Source organism: Caretta caretta, chromosome 3, assembly GCF_965140235.1.
Source record: "Caretta caretta isolate rCarCar2 chromosome 3, rCarCar1.hap1, whole genome shotgun sequence".
Taxonomy (NCBI): domain Eukaryota; kingdom Metazoa; phylum Chordata; order Testudines; family Cheloniidae; genus Caretta; species Caretta caretta.
Window position 1 is genome coordinate 6258503 of NC_134208.1, and position 15961 is coordinate 6274463.

The 15961-nt window shown below is 53.9% G+C and overlaps 1 protein-coding gene across 1 annotated transcript in view; it reads left to right on the top strand.

Moving 5' to 3' along the window:
* Positions 1-15496: 15496 nt before the first annotated feature.
* CHRNA2 (cholinergic receptor nicotinic alpha 2 subunit) overlaps positions 15497-15961 on the top strand; it is a 30812-nt gene continuing 30347 nt past the window's right edge. The window contains exon 1 of the mRNA XM_048845876.2: positions 15497-15910. The gene's annotated coding sequence lies outside the window, so the exon portion shown is untranslated. The remainder of the gene's footprint in view (positions 15911-15961) is intronic.

Here is a 15961-nt window from a genome sequence, read left to right on the forward strand (position 1 = left end):
TCCGTCAGCTGTGAAACCCAACCTCGGCAATGTGCTTGCCCGGGAGAAGATCTCAAGCGCCTTGAACCAGAGTGGCTAGTGAAATCCCATTCTCAGTGAGATTAACTTCAGCGCGGCCACTCGTCCAAACTCCACCCCCACATATTGCCTCAGGAGCAGTAAATTCTGCTCTGAGTGACACTGGTGTGAATCCAGAGTAACCCCAGTGCAGCCTATGCAGATTTTAGTCCAGTATAACAGAACAGAATTTAGCCCAGAGGGTCACATTCAGCATGACGTAAATGGGACTTTATATTGTGCACTCGGTGTGGATTGGCCAGGAAACCGGTGCAAGAGGCAGAGTTAGTGTGACTCGGATCCCATGGGCATCATTACGGGCCAGATCCTCCAGAACACTCGGGATGCGTTTTGCTCTGTAAGTGACTGCTTCATGTGGGTTGAAGGTGGTTTTGTGTCATGGCAGATGTGCAAAGCAGCCAGCGCATCCAGGTGAATCTGACCCCAGGTCTGCAGAGTGCATGTAACTTACATCGATGTGGGGATCAAATTCAGGGCTTGCGTAAGGGGATGTAACTCGCTGGCATCAATGATATTGGTATGAGTGGAAGACACTTGCACCAGGGCTGCCTGGAGGAGCAGTCTTATCTCACCCCATCCTGGTAGCCGCTGTTCCTGCTACATCTCTTTCCCCCTAACCCCCAGGAATGTAAGTTGCCCCTCACCTTGCATGAGTTCGGAGCTTTAAATCTGAACATGTTACACTATGTTGCAATTTACACCCATTTCCTGACCAGCTTATGCCTGTCGTGATATTTACACCACTGCCAAATCTGGCCCTCTGTCCCCATATGGCAGGAGGAGGGTTTGGGCCTTGGACAGGCATTCCAAGCAGCGTTGCTGAGGTTAACTCTGGGGAGAACGGGATTTCACTCACCTCTCCAGTTTGATGTACTTAATATTTCCGCCTCTCCTTCCCCATATCTAAAGGAGTATGTGTATGGAGGAGTGGGGGAAGAAGAATGTTCCTGCTTTCTGTTAACCAGTGGATGACAACACCTCCAGAGCACCCCCTCCTGGCATGGGGTGGCCCTACAGGCTTCCAAGCCTCAGGTCCCACCGCATCTCCCAGTAATGTTCCACAGTCCAAAGCATTTAAACAAGATTCCTAATTTTATTGAGTCTTGACACAATTTCCAGTGGCCTTCCGGGCCTGAGCCCTTCCCCCTCCCCCTTGGCTAAGGGACTGCCCAGCCCTCCTTCCAGGGCTGATGCTGGTCTTCTCCCTGGGCCCTTATAATTGCCCTCCACCCGTTCCACAAAGGCTGGCAAGAAAGTCTTCCAAGAAACCAAAGCAGAATCTTCCTCCAAGGCACCTCTGCCGGAGCGCAGTCCACAAACCTTCCTCTAGGGCTCTGCGGCCAGGTCACCCCACCGCAGTCCTTTCTCCAGTCGGCTGTCGACCCCGGTGGCTCAGGCTCACCCCATCTGCCTCAGAGGTGGGATTGGCTCACACGACCTTCTTCACTGGGTGAAGAGTTGGCTGTGTCTACCCCATGATGTGCAAGAAAGACACAAGAGGCGGCACCCCAAATGGGATGATTTTTTGTTAATCTCTTGGTCATGGGCAGGGCGTGAACCCCTCATTCGGGGAGGCTAGTGCCTGGCCCCGCCCCTTCCATCCGAGGCCCCGCCTCTTCTCCCCATCACCACTGGAGCACCGAGCCCCCTACTGTGGCCAGAGGAGCCCCACTCCAGCCACCCTGAGTCCTGGCCCATCAGCCGTCCCAAGCACCGGTCCGAGTGCCAGCCAACCCAAGCCCCAGCTGGCCCGCTGACCCGCCGCAGCCAGCCCAAGCATGAGCCCGCCAGCTCACACCAGCCACCCCGAGTGCCAGGCCCCCGGCCCGCCCACCCTAGCCCCAGCCCCAGTCCCCGCCAGCTTCGGGGGAGGGGCTGAGCGAGGGCAGGAAGAGGAGCAGTATGGGCGGGGCTACGGGGGAAAAGCGGGATGCGGGAGCAAGCCCTTGGGGCGGAGCGTGGGCAGGGCCATGCCTGGCTGTTTGGGGAGGCTTAGCCTTCCCTGGCCTATGATACTCACCGCCATGCTCTCAGTTTTGAAGCCAGCCTCAGGGCTTTTGGGGGCTTGACTCGGGACATGGCAAGGCCTGGAGCTGGCTCTTTGGAGACCGTCCACATCTCCACATTGTCTCCCCGCATGCTTCTGGAGGCAGGGAGAGCTCCAGCTCAGCTCTGGCTGACATCACCAGTTAGGTCCTGCAAAGCTCTTGCCCAAGTCCTGCAGCAAAGGGAGGGAAATGAGGAGCCGGTGGAGCTGACGCCCCTCGCCTTTGTACCCCTAATTCTCCACTCCTCTACACAGGTCTCACACCAGCCCTGCGCCACGGCCTGTAGCAAACCTGTACGCTGCTGATGTGCTGTATTTCTCCTTTATCGCAGGCATTTATACTGCAGCCATTCTCTCGGGCTCTGAGCCCATTTCCCACGCTCAGATCCTCCAAGGTATTTCGGCACCTAACGTCCATCGAAAACAATGGGCATTAGGTGCCTAAATACCTGAGCCCTGGTTCTTGTCCTTTCTGGGTCACGTTCATTGTTAGGCTCCGGCTGCTGTGTGCCAACGTGACTGTGCAAAGCAGCTGGAAGCCACGCTTAACTGGCTGGTGTAAGCCATGCCCCCCCGTTGCATTGCCTGGCCGGAGTGGCCTGGAGCAGTCCGAGACCACTGTCCATAGACCTAGGACTTCGGAACCGACACCTCTCGGCATTGCACCTCGTGCAGTCACTTCCCTCAGAGCAGCAGCATCGTTCACCCCGTGTGCGTTCAACTGGCACCGGGGTAAATGACTGTTTACCGGCCGTGACAATCAGGCTTTTTGTGTGTGACCAGAACTGACTCCACCTTCCAAACCTCCTGAGCTCCCTGCCCCGTTCGGACAGCGCCGGCTCAGTGACTGTGGGCTGGGCAGCCAGAGGTTTGGCCAGCGAGGCCAAGCTGAGCCCATATCCTGCACCTCCTGCTCTTGGCTGATGATTAGCTGTCACAGCCGAACGTAGTCATTGGGTTCGGACAGGAACTGATCCCAAACCTGCTCAGTTCATGGAGGAGCTCCACTGATTTCAACGGCATTTGGACCGGCTGACAAAGAACCAAGCGCAATTCTTGCCCCCGCTTTCCTGAGGGTCTGCCGCTTTCAGGTGGCCCGGAGCTCATGGCTGTTTCCCAACACGTGTCTGTTCTCCTCCCGCTCTTCCAAGGCTAAGGAAAGGCCTCCACGTGATGGACCATGTGCTGTAGGTCATCGGCCACCTTCCTGAGCAGCTGGACAGCACGTCCCCAGAGCTCCAGGCGGTGTTATCTCAGTGCTTGGAAAGCTCCACTTCTCTAGCCACCAGGCGCTCTGTGGACCCCTAGAGGGACCAGGGTAGCAAACCGTAGATCCTTGGCACTAACAACTCAGGAAGCCACTTTGGCTTTGTGGAGCTAGGTGTATCAGCGTTTGCCTTTTCCATGCACTCGGCAGGTGTGTTTCAGTAGGACCATGGGCTGTGAGAATCTTGGCCCGCTGTCTCTATGGTACAGGAGTTACACAGACACCTGGTACTTCATCTGTCAGCCGGAATAGGCTAGGCAGGGGAGTCTTAACCGGCAATCAGTTACACCTGGGTAAATACGAAACAGCTCCAGTAAAGCCAACTTTAACAGTAGCTATTCCAGATTTACACCAGTATAACCAATCAGATGCTGGCTCCACATTAACTCTACATAAATCTCCATCCCCATTAATGGCTGCACTATATACAGAGGTTTGTAAATCTGCTACTGATGGAGTTGATAGGATCACGGGAACTGCCAGACCGGACATGGCGATCTAATCCAACATCCATCTGCCCCAGCGGCCGGCACCAGTTGCTTCAGGGGAAGGTGAAAGTTACCCCTCAGTAGGCAGGTGTGAGATAATCTGCCCCCCCTGCATAGGTTTCATCCTGGGCTCCAATGGTTACAGATCGGCTGACGCTGTCACGCGCTCAGTTTAACATCCCTTTCACGTTTGTTCCCTTTAACAAGAAGCCTGGCTCTTCTTGTTATCCATATAAATAACTGTGATGGGGTGTATCAACCCTGCACTGTACTAACAGGGGCTGACCAATCACTGTGGGCCCAGGAGACCACGCCCCCTCACCCCTGCTGCACATGCTCAAGGTGGAGGGGACAGATAAAAGGAGGCAGCCCATCTCAGTTGGGGTTGGTGGAGGAAGAGGAAGGATGTATGCTGCAGGCTCCTGCAGAGGAACCATCAACTCACCGGGCTGTTGGGACAGTGGCCCTGGACCAGGGATCTCGGAGACTGATGGGGCCGTCGAGCTGCTGCCAGCCGGGGAGATGCCCAAGATCCACTTTATGGTAGGAAGTGACCCAGGGAACATGTTAGAAGCCGATGCTTGAACCCTTAATAGGGAATTTACCGGCTTCACAGGGCCCTGGGTTGGAACCCAGTGGAGTTGGGAAGACCTGGGTTCCCCTACTACCTGCCCCCCCCTCACATTTGCCACTAGGCGTGGCTACCAGGGATGCCTGATTTAGATTGTGTGTTTGCTCTGCTGCTCCCCCCTCCCCGAGGGCTACCCAGATTGTTTGCTCTGCCCTGCCCAGAGGGTCAGAGCCCCGACTGCTTTTGTTCGCCTCAGCCAGGAAGCCCAGGGGCTATGTACTGCTCGCTTGCTCTGAGCATCTTGATGGCAACTGTTTGATGCAACAGAAAATCCCTACCACCATGTGACAGGGCGTATCAACCCCACACTGGGCAAACGGGGGCGGCCCCCACTCGACACACTGCACTCCCACGGCAATAACCCATCACTCTCACAGTCTTGCTCATTCTTGCCCTTAACCACTTCCCGTGGCAGCAAGTTCTGCTGTCGAAAGACACATTGTGAGGGAAAAGTATTTCCTTTGATCAGTTTTGGATTTCTCCCCTTTTATTTTCATTACCCATCCCCTGGGTTTGTGTTAGGACACAAGGGAAACGGCAGCCCCCGCTCTCCCCTCAGCAGGCCACTCGTTATTTTATAGACTTGTCAGGTCCCCTCGTATTCATCTCTTTTCTAAGGTAACGATCCCAGCCTTTTCAGTCTCTCTGCATAGGAGAGCTTTTCTGGGCCTTGATCATTCTCGTTGCTCTTCCCTGAACCACCCTCCAGTTCTGCAGTATCCTTTCAGAGAAGGGATGACCAGCACTGTAGGCTGTAGCCACATGAGGCCACACCATTGATTTAGATGAGGACGGTATAATGTTTTCAGTATTATTCTCCATCTTCTTCCTTATCTGCCCTAATATCTTGTTCGGTTTTTTTTGACCGCCGCTGCGCACTGAGCCTAGGTTTTTATTGAGCTTTTTATTAACATAACATCCCTTTCCTGAATTATTACAGTTAATTTAGAACCCTGTAAATTACATGAGGAGTTTACATTTTTCCCTTCAACGTGCATTACTTTGCACTGATCGACACTGAACTTCATTTGCCATCACATTGCCCACTGGAAAATGTTGTTATAAAGAAGACTATGATCTACTGTTCTCCAGGTCCACCAAGGACAGAATGAGAAGTAATGGAGATTTAGGTTAGACAGTAGGAAAAACTTTCTAACTTTAAGGGGAGTTAAGCTCTGGAATAGGTTGTGGAATCCCCATCATCACAGGGCCCCCCATCATCACAGGACTCTGGGAGCGGGGGCTGGAAGAAAAACCACCAAATACCATGAGACTTGTGATAAAATCACAACAGCTGGCAACACCCTAGGGTGCCAGCAGTCTATCAGATGTGTCAGGACTCAGAGGCAAGTGCTGAAGATGCATTAGCAGCTAGGCATTTGTTGGTAAGCTGTAGAGTCAATTGCTTGACCACCCTTTGGTTCAGTATGAAATACATCCAAAAGGCTAAATGACCCCTGTCAGCCAGGTTTATCACTAAACACCAACAATAGTAAAGTACAGGAAGAAAGGTTCAGTGTCTTAAAAGGGCAACAAAAATAATGAGGGGGATGGAACAACTTCCATATAAGGAGAGATGAATAAGGCTGGGGCTTTTCAGCTTGGAAATGAGATGAGTGAGGGGGGATATGAGAGAGGTCTAAAATCATGGCTGGTGTGGAGAAAATAAATAAGGAAGAGTTATTTACTCCTTCTCATCACACAAGAAGAAGGGGTCACCAAATGAAATTAACAGGCAGCAGGTTGAAAACAAACAAAAGGAAGTATTTCTTCACACAATGCACAATCAACCTATGGAACTCTTTGCCAGAGGATGTCGTGAAGGCCAACACTATAACAGGGTTCAAAAAAGAACTAGATAAGTTCATGGAGGATAGGTCCATCAATGGCTATTAGCCAGGATGGGCAGGGATGGTGTCCCTAGGCTCTGTTTGGCAGAAGCTGGGAATGGGCGACAGGGGATGGATCACTTGATGATTCTCTGTTCTCTTCATTCCCTTTGGGGCACCTGGCATTGGCCGCTGTCAGAAGACAGGACCCTGGGCTAGATGAACCGTTGGTCTGACCCTGTATGGCCATTCTTATGTCTGATACCAGTCACCGGGAAGCCATCTTGTACAGCGTTGTTACATTCCCCTTCCCCTGAAGGTGTGTTCCCAAAGTGACACCTTTCAGCTAGGAGTATTTATAGGATGATTTCACAAGTTACAAAACTCTTTACCCATCACTAAAATCCAACCTAGCCGTTGGTACCAGTTCCTTAACTCATTGGTCTCTACCTTCCTTATCTAGGTATAGAATCATAGAATATAAAGGTTGGAAGGGACCCCAGAAGGTCATCTAGTCCAACCCCCTGCTCGAAGCAGGACAAATTCCCAGTTAAATCATCCCAGCCAGGGCTTTGTCAAGCCTGACCTTAAAAACCTCTAAGGAAGGAGATTCTACCACCTCCCTAGGTAACGCATTCCAGTGTTTCACCACCCTCTTAGTGAAAAAGTTTTTCCTAATATCCAATCTAAACCTCCCCCACTGCAGCTTGAGACTATTACTCCTCGTTCTGTCATCTGCTACCATTGAGAACAGTCTAGAGCCATCCTCTTTGGAACCCCCTTTCAGGTAGTTGAAAGCAGCTATCAAATCCCCCCTCATTCTTCTCTTCTGCAGGCTAAACAATCCCAGCTCCCTCAGCCTCTCCTCATAACTCATGTGTTCCAGACCCCTAATCATTTTTGTTGCCCTTCGCTGGACTCTCTCCAATTTATCCACATCCTTCTTGAAGTGTGGGGCCCAAAACTGGACACAGTACTCCAGATGAGGCCTCACCAATGTCGAATAGAGGGGAACGATCACGTCCCTCGATCTGCTTGCTATGCCCCTACTTATACATCCCAAAATGCCAAGAAGGCCAATGGCAACAAGGGCACACTGCTGACTCATATCCAGCTTCTCGTCCACTGTCACCCCTAGGTCCTTTTCCGCAGAACTGCTGCCTAGCCATTCGGTCCCTAGTCTGTAGCGGTGCATTGGATTCTTCCGTCCTAAGTGCAGGACCCTGCACTTATCCTTATTGAACCTCATCAGATTTCTTTTGGCCCAATCCTCCAATTTGTCTAGGTCCTTCTGTATCCTATCCCTCCCCTCCAGCGTATCTACCACTCCTCCTATCATCCGCAAATTTGCTGAGAGTGCAATCCACACCATCCTCCAGATCATTTATGAAGATATTGAACAAAACCGGCCCCAGGACCGACCCTTGGGGCACTCCACTTGATACCGGCTGCCAACTAGACATGGAGCCATTGATAACTACCCGTTGAGCCCGACAATCTAGCCAGCTTTCTACCCACCTTATAGTGCATTCATCCAGCCCATACTTCCTTAACTTGCTGACAAGAATACTGTGGGAGACCGTGTCAAAAGCTTTGCTAAAGTCAAGAAACAATACATCCACTGCTTTCCCTTCATCCACAGAACCAGTAATCTCATCATAAAAGGCGATTAGATTAGTCAGGCATGACCTTCCCTTGGTGAATCCATGCTGGCTGTTCCTGATCACTTTCCTCTCATACAACTGCTTCAGGATTGATTCTTTGAGGACCTGCTCCATGATTTTTCCAGGGACTGAGGTGAGGCTGACTGGCCTGTAGTTCCCAGGATCCTCCTTCTTCCCTTTTTTAAAGATTGGCACTACATTAGCCTTTTTCCAGTCATCCGGGACTTCCCCCGTTCGCCACGAGTTTTCAAAGATAATGGCCAATGGCTCTGCAATCACAGCCGCCAATTCCTTCAGCACTCTCGGATGCAACTCGTCCGGCCCCATGGACTTGTGCACGTCCAGCTTTTCTAAATAGTCCCTAACCACCTCTATCTCCACAGAGGGCTGGCCATCTCTTCCCCATTTTGCGATGCCCAGCGCAGCAGTCTGGGAGCTGACCTTGTTAGTGAAAACAGAGGCAAAAAAAGCATTGAGTACATTAGCTTTTTCCACATCCTCTGTCACTAGGTTGCCTCCCTCATTCAGTAAGGGGCCCACACTTTCCTTGGCTTTCTTCTTGTTGCCAACATACCTGAAGAAACCCTTCTTGTTACTCTTGACATCTCTGGCTAGCTGCAGCTGTAGGTGCGATTTGGCCCTCCTGATATCATTCCTACATGCCCGAGCAATATTTTTATACTCTTCCCTGGTCATATGTCCAACCTTCCACTTCTTGTAAGCCTCTTTTTTATGTTTAAGATCCGCTAGGATTTCACCATTAAGCCAAGCTGGTCGCCTGCCATATTAATATTCTTTCGACTCATCGGGATGGTTTGTCCCTGTAACCTCAACAGGGATTCCTTGAAATACAGCCAGCTCTCCTGGACTCCTTTCCCCTTCAAGTTAGTCCCCCAGGGGATCCTGGCCATCCGTTCCCTGAGGGAGTCGAAGTCTGCTTTCCTGAAGTCCAGGGTCCGTATCCTGCTGCTTACCTTTCTTCCCTGCGTCAGGATCCTGAACTCAACCAACTCATGGTCACTGCCTCCCAGATTCCCATCCACTTTTGCTTCCCCCACTACCGGTACCGGTCCATGAAAGCAACTCCCTCACTTCTACTAAGACACAGAACGAATGTGTCTTGATTTCTGACACGTTTCTTATCTGCTTATGCCCAGTGCAGAGTTGTACAAACTCAGGGTATTGTGGGATGGAGCTTAGTGGGAGTGAACAGAATTCTGCGAAAACACCGGCTAGTTCAGCTCTTCGAACAGCCAGGCACGAGTATCACGTGGTCTATGCTAACCTGTTGGCTAACACCTTGTAGGCACTAGGCCTGGGCCCCCAATAACCACTCAGACACATTCCCTACGGGAAAGGGTATTTCCCTAGGGCTGGCAGGAAAGGGAAAGGTTGCAGATACCTTACATACAGACAGAGGCTTAAACGGTTACTATTCAAAGTGTGCAACAGTGGGTCTTGTTAGGCCCCTGGGGCTGTCCCACGGAGAGTCAGGGCTCTTTAGACCTCGTGCCTGGGGAGCCCACCCCGTCCAGTCTCTATTCCAGGCAAATAGGCACTTGTGGGTTTCCAAGCCAGGCTCAGGTAGTCTCTCATCGGGGCCCATGTGCACTGGCTCACTGCTCAGCTGCTGCTGCTCCCCCATAAGTTCCCATACAGACCTGCACCCGGCTATACTGTCCGGCAGTCACCGCCTGTTCCACTCGCGCCTCTGCCCACAGTTCCTGAGGGTCATGCTCTGCATCCGGCTTCTCTGAGACTCCTGGCTCGCCGTGTGGCAGCTGTGTCATAAAATCATAGAATATCAGGGTTGGAAGGGACCTCAGGAGGTCATCTAGTCCAACCCCCTGCTCAAAGCAGGACCCATCCCCAACTCAATCATCCCAGCCAGGGCTTTGTCAAGCCGGGCCTTAAAAACCTCTAAGGAAGGAGATTCCACCACCTCCCTAGGTAACGCATTCCAGTGTTTCACCACCCTCCTAGTGAAAAAGTTTTTCCTAATATCCAACCTAAACCTCCCCCACTGCAACTTGAGACCATTACTCCTCGTTCTGTCATCTGCTACCACTGAGAATAGTCTAGAACCATCCTCTCTGGAACCACCTCTCAGGTAGTTGAAAGCAGCTATCAAATCCCCCCTCATTCTTCTCTTCTGTAGACTAAACAATCCCAGTTCCCTCAGCCTCTCCTCATAAGTCATGTGCTGCAGCCCCCTAATCATTTTTGTTGCCCTCCGCTGGACTCTTTCCAATTTTTCCACATCCTTCTTGTAGTGTGGGGCCCAAAACTGGACACAGTACTCCAGATGAGGCCTCACCAATGTCGAATAGAGGGGAACGATCACGTCCCTTGATCAGCTGGCAATGCCCCTACTTATACAGCCCAAAATGCCGTTAGTCTTCTTGGCAACAAGGGCACACTGTTGACTCATATCCAGCTTCTCATCCACCATAACCCCTAGGTCCTTTTCTGCAGAACTGCTGCCGAGCCATTTGGTCCCTAGTCTGTAGCGGTGCATGGGATTCTTCCATCCTAAGCGCAGGATTCTGCACTTGTCCTTGTTGAACCTCATCAGATTTCTTTTGGCCCAATCCTCTAATTTGTCTAGGGCCCTCTGTATCCTATCCCTACCCTCCAGTGTATCTACCTCTCCTCCCAGTTTAGTGTCATCTGCAAACTTGCTGAGGATGCAATCCACACCATCCTCCAGATCATTAATGAAGATATTGAACAAAACCGGCCCCAGGACCGACCCTTGGGGCACTCTGCTTGATACTGGCTGCCAACTAGACATGGAGCCATTGATCACTACCCGTTGAGCCCGATGATCTAGCCAGCTTTCTATTCACCTTATTGTCCATTCATCCAGCCCATACTTCTTTAACTTGCTGGCAAGAATACTTCACCACTTCCTGGTTCAGCGTCTTTCCATGGCATTTCTGCCCTCTCCCCTCCCTGGCCAGGAGTATCGGACTGGGTAGTGGGGAAAGGGTTTATGGGAATTGGAGTCTCCATCCCAGAAGTCAGCTGTCAATTAGAGCTGCTCTAACGTATGCCCGGCTGGACCCGCAATCTGCGAGGCTTACGGCTAGCTTTGCCTTTTCACCTGATTTGTACCAAACACAGCCCTGGATCAGGGCCTTTGTGCCTTTCCTGGAGCCTGCCCTGCCAAGAACGGACCCAGCCCTGCTGGTAAGAGCTGAACAGATCCAAGCCCCAAGGAGCCGTGACTGTGGGTGAAAGCTGCCTGAGCGTAATTACCCTTACACACCACCTTAATCCTTGGGCAAGGTAACACAGCTCTCATTCCAGAGGAGTTCCTGGGCCCAGTTATTGCTCAAGTTCCCAATTAAATCAGAGCATAGATGTGGTCCTAGCACGCAATCAGCCTGGGAAAAAGGGAGCAATCGTGCTGAGATCATTCCAGCAACCAAGGAAGGGCTCAGGAGCTGGCAGCGGGATATGCGGCTTCTCCCTCAGGCCCCGATGGGAATTCAGTGGTGAAACAAGCTGAGCTTGGACCCTGATTTGCCTGTTATGGGTCCACTCACCGCTACGGGCACCTCCTCCTGGCTGCTCTGGGGATTAGCTCGCTTCCAGTACTGCACCCTTCTCTGGTCGTCTCTCCACCGCTGTCCTCTTTCATGGCCCCACTTCCTCCAGGAGCTTCCTCTTCCTGACTCAGCCCTCCGGCCGGATCTCTAAGGGCACCCCCCTTCCAGGGTATCAAAGTCTTTCAAGGCAAACTCTCCCAGGCCGGCCGCTCTCCGCTGCCTGCTCTGGGCCACTTCCCAAGGGCCAGGTAGGGGAACCCAGGCCCACCCCCTACTCCAGGCTCCAGCCCAGGGCCCCTCTGATCAGCAGCCAGGATCTGCACTGTCCTGCTTTCCCCCTGAGCCTTTCCGAACGGTCTGGCTCCCCCACTCTCTGGGGTTGCCAGGGAGTAACTGTAGAGTACCTGTCTCTACAGCCCCAACCACATCTCCCAGGGAGTGACAGCAGCCGACTTCCCTGCAGCCCCCTTTCTGCGCCCCGCGCCGGGGCTTTATACGGGCCCCTCCTGTTCCTGTCCAGCGGAGTCTCACCTAATTAATCCCGGCTCCCTGGCTTCTCCTCCAGGTGCAGCCTGCCTGGCCACCTTATTGGCCACCTCATTGGCCTGCCTGGCCACCTTAACCCCGTCCGGTCTTGCGTGGGGTGGGCACCCCATCACCTGCCCCACATTGCAGCAGCGTAGGGGGGCTAGAGCAGGTATGTAGCCTGCCAGCATTGCCAGCCCTGTGGAAGAGCTGAGCCATCGAATGGGCAGGGCAAGCTGGGGGGCATCTACCCTGCCCAGAAACACCCGGAGCAGCGAGCCTCAGCACCCAGATCGACAGCCTGGACTCCCACTACAGGGTCCTTGGACTGGAGCCAGGGCTGTGAGCCCCCATTACCGGCCAATGGGCCAGAGCCCACCCTCCTGCAGCTGAACCCCCTGCTGCACCCCGCACCCCTCCTGCACCCTGACCCCCTGCCCTGATCCCCTTGCCGCACCCCGCACCCCTCCTGCACCCAAACTGCTGCCCTGAGCCCCCTGCTGCACCCCTCCTGCACCCTGACCCCCTCCTGCACCCCGCACCCCTTCTGCACCCTGACCCCCTGCCCTGAGCCCCCTGCTGCACCCCGACCCATTGCCGCACCCCACACCCCTCCTGCACCCTGACCCCCTGCCCTGAACCACCTGCCACACCCCGCAACCCTCCTGCACCTGGACCCCCTTCCCTGAGCCCCCTGCTGCACTCCAAACGCCTCCTGCAGCCCCACCCCCTGCCCTGAGCCCCCTGCCACACCCCATACCCCTCCTGCACCCCAACCCCCTGCCCTGAGCCTCCTGCTGCACCCTGCACCCCTCCTGCAGCCCCTGGGGGCAGGGAGGGGGGGGAGTTGGGGATTTCGGGGAAGGGGTGGGAAGAGGTGGGGCAGGGGCGGGGCTTCATGGAAGGGGTGTAGTGGGGGCGCGGCAGTGGGAGAGGGGTCAATGATGCGGCCCTTGGACCAATGTACTAGTCCTCATGTGGCTCTCATGGTCATTTGAGTTTGAGACCCTTGTTTTAGCCCCATAACACAAGCCCCACAACCCTGAGTCTGCAGACCTAGACTCTGAGACTTGCCGCTGTGGGTGTTTCGTTTTTTTGCAGTGCAAACCTACCCCAAGAGGCCGGGGGCCAGGCTCCAGGCAAGCAGGAGAAGGCTGCAGGACAACCCTCAGCGGGACGTGCCAGGACTCTGTGAGGGCACATGGGTATGCCTGTGTGGATCCGATCACAGGATCGGAGCCGGCGATCTTATCTCCGTTGAGATAATGGGCCGCATCCGGAGGTGCTCTGGAGAACGGTGTGGAGCAGGCGTATGTGAGTCCACAGCCATACAAGCTACACGTCAAGGGGAGATGTCGAGGGTAAATCAGTTATTGTTAGCAACCCGCTCAGGTCCTGCGAGGGTGGGGCTGTCTGAGGGCGTAGCTAAGTCCATTCCCATCAGGTCACCTTCACCCCACACAGAAGGCAGGCAGGGAGACCCCCAGGGCAGCTCTTGCTTAGTTGTATGATTGTAGCACCCATTTGTGCTAGGTACTGTACAAAGCACAGAACACAGACAGTCCCTGCCCCAAAGTGCTCCCAGGCTGAGTACAAGACGGAGACAGAGAGGGGAGTACAAGGAGACAGGTCGACTGTGGTCTCCGCTCCAGGATTGGGGGAAGCTTCCTAAAACTGGGGGCAGGGGGGGATCACCTGTGCCCAAAGAATGGCCCCGCCCCTTCTCCCAAAAGCCCCACCCACATGTTGCCACTTTTCCCTGAGCCCCCGCCCTCACACTTCCCCGGAAGCCCCACTTCTGCGCCGCCTCTTCCCCCCCAGGGCCCCGCCCCCCTGCTCAGCCTTCTCTGCCCCCTTCCCCCCTTGCTTGCTCTTACAGATGGTAGAGTGTGGGGCCCATGCCCCCCTCCTCCGCTCCCCCCCCCAGCACCCCTGCTCTGCACACCAACTGCCTGACCATTGTCGAGTCTGTTCTTGGCATCCCAGCAGAGGAGAGTTTGAAGCAGGGGTAGGAGGTAGCTCTGTGGACGACTAGGGGAGTGAGGGGCAGCAGGGGAGAAAGCAAGAAGGTGCTTGTTGGAAAACGTAACAAGTTGGCGATGGAGGCCGGACTTAGGGACCAATTGGACCATTAGATGGACCGGGGGTGCCCAGGGCTATTCCTGGCCCTCTGCACGGAGGTGAATTCCCCTCCCATGGTTCTTTAGACCTGCCTTGACTTTCCAGCCTTGGATTCCCGCAGTGGAAGCGGGCCCAAGGGGTGTTTTTGAAAGACACAGAAGTTGCCGTGTCAGTCAAAACCCTGCTAGGAAAGCTCCCGGTGTCAGCGGAAAGAGCGCCCCCTCTTGCCCACACACACACCCCGTACATTTCACCGCTCCCCTGGAATCCTGTATCCAGCCCTTCGAGCTCTGACCCTGCCAGAAATCAGTCATTTTTTACAGCTCTAAAAATTAACTGCAGGTTTGTAAATTAACTCCCCATGGCCGCACAGGCTCAGTGTTGCTTTCTAATCTGTGTCCTCCTTTGTGCGCAGATGGCCCGATAAAGATGACTCGATAGTCCCTGCTATACAGGGCTCTGTATCCTTCCCTTAACCAAGGCCAGCTTTTCAGTTGACTCATGCACCCCCTAGTGGTCGACGCACATTCCCCCCGCCCCGCTGTGGTAACTTCAGCTTTGTTACAAGCTCCAATGTCCTAAAACATCAGATCTAATGACCCATCCCGCCCGCTCCCCGGCACCCAGTACAAGCTTCTGCTATTTCTTTGCAACTTTCAATCTCATACCCAACAGGCCACTTCAGAAAGTGAACTGGACCCACGCACACACAGAGGAACGGACGCATTCCCATGCTGGATCCGAACCAGACGTGTGTGCCCAGCTCCTAGCACAAAGAACGGGAGCCCCATTCCTGGCTAGGTGCCACTGTAATACAGACACTAAATAATAATGCCACTGATGGACAGGACGGATTCCCAAGCCTGAGGGAATGAACTCACACGATGAAAAATGGAATCTGTCCAGAGGGAGAGATTTTGTGTGTGTACGCACATTGTAGCCCCTTCCCCTTTATTTTAAGTCCCCAGGACATTTGCTTCCATTCCCCGCGCTTCCCCCAGGCTCTCTCATACACAAGATGCTCCTGCTCCAGATGAGCTGTGCCCTGGAAGGGCTGGTGAATAAATCATGATGCTCTGGTGCTTTACAATCCGGGGAAGTGGCTCCGTTAACTCCCCCCAGAAGAGGAGCCTGACTGAAGCCGGAGTTAGCGGATCTATTTGTAAAATGAACCCTCTGGCCCCAGGCCCCGAGCACCCCCCTGCCGCCATCACTCACTAGATGATTCCGCCGGTGCCTCCTCCCCCTACTCCCCTCATGTCGTCAGGGTTTAGTGTAAGCGCTGGGGAGATCTTCATCAGTCTTGCCAGTGCTTGGCTGAGATGCAGCATCCCTGAGCAAGGCGGCCACACTCAGCCAAGGCATGAAACCGCCGGGACTGGGAGAGAGATCACAACTAGGGCCACTGGGTTCCTGCAGCACTGTTCAGTGAAGCTGGAGAGAGGGCAGCGGAGGAGAGGCGGATAAGGAGTAGGGGGACGGGGGGAGAATAGATCATTTTGCTCCAGAGCTTGTGCATCTTCTCACCGGGGGTTTTGATCAGCCCCTCCTGCGCCGTGGGGGTGTGGTGGGGCTGCAGACTGAGCAGGAAGCTGTCGTTTCTGATTGCACGAAGGAACTTTGGTTGGACAACACTGAACAGGGCTCCAGCTGGCATCTTCCTTAGGCTTCCCGACCCTTCCTCCTCCACGCCCTTCGTCCAACGGGTAAGGGGTCTCTTTCTGATCTTGGCAGGTTCGCTAGGAAAGGAGAGCATG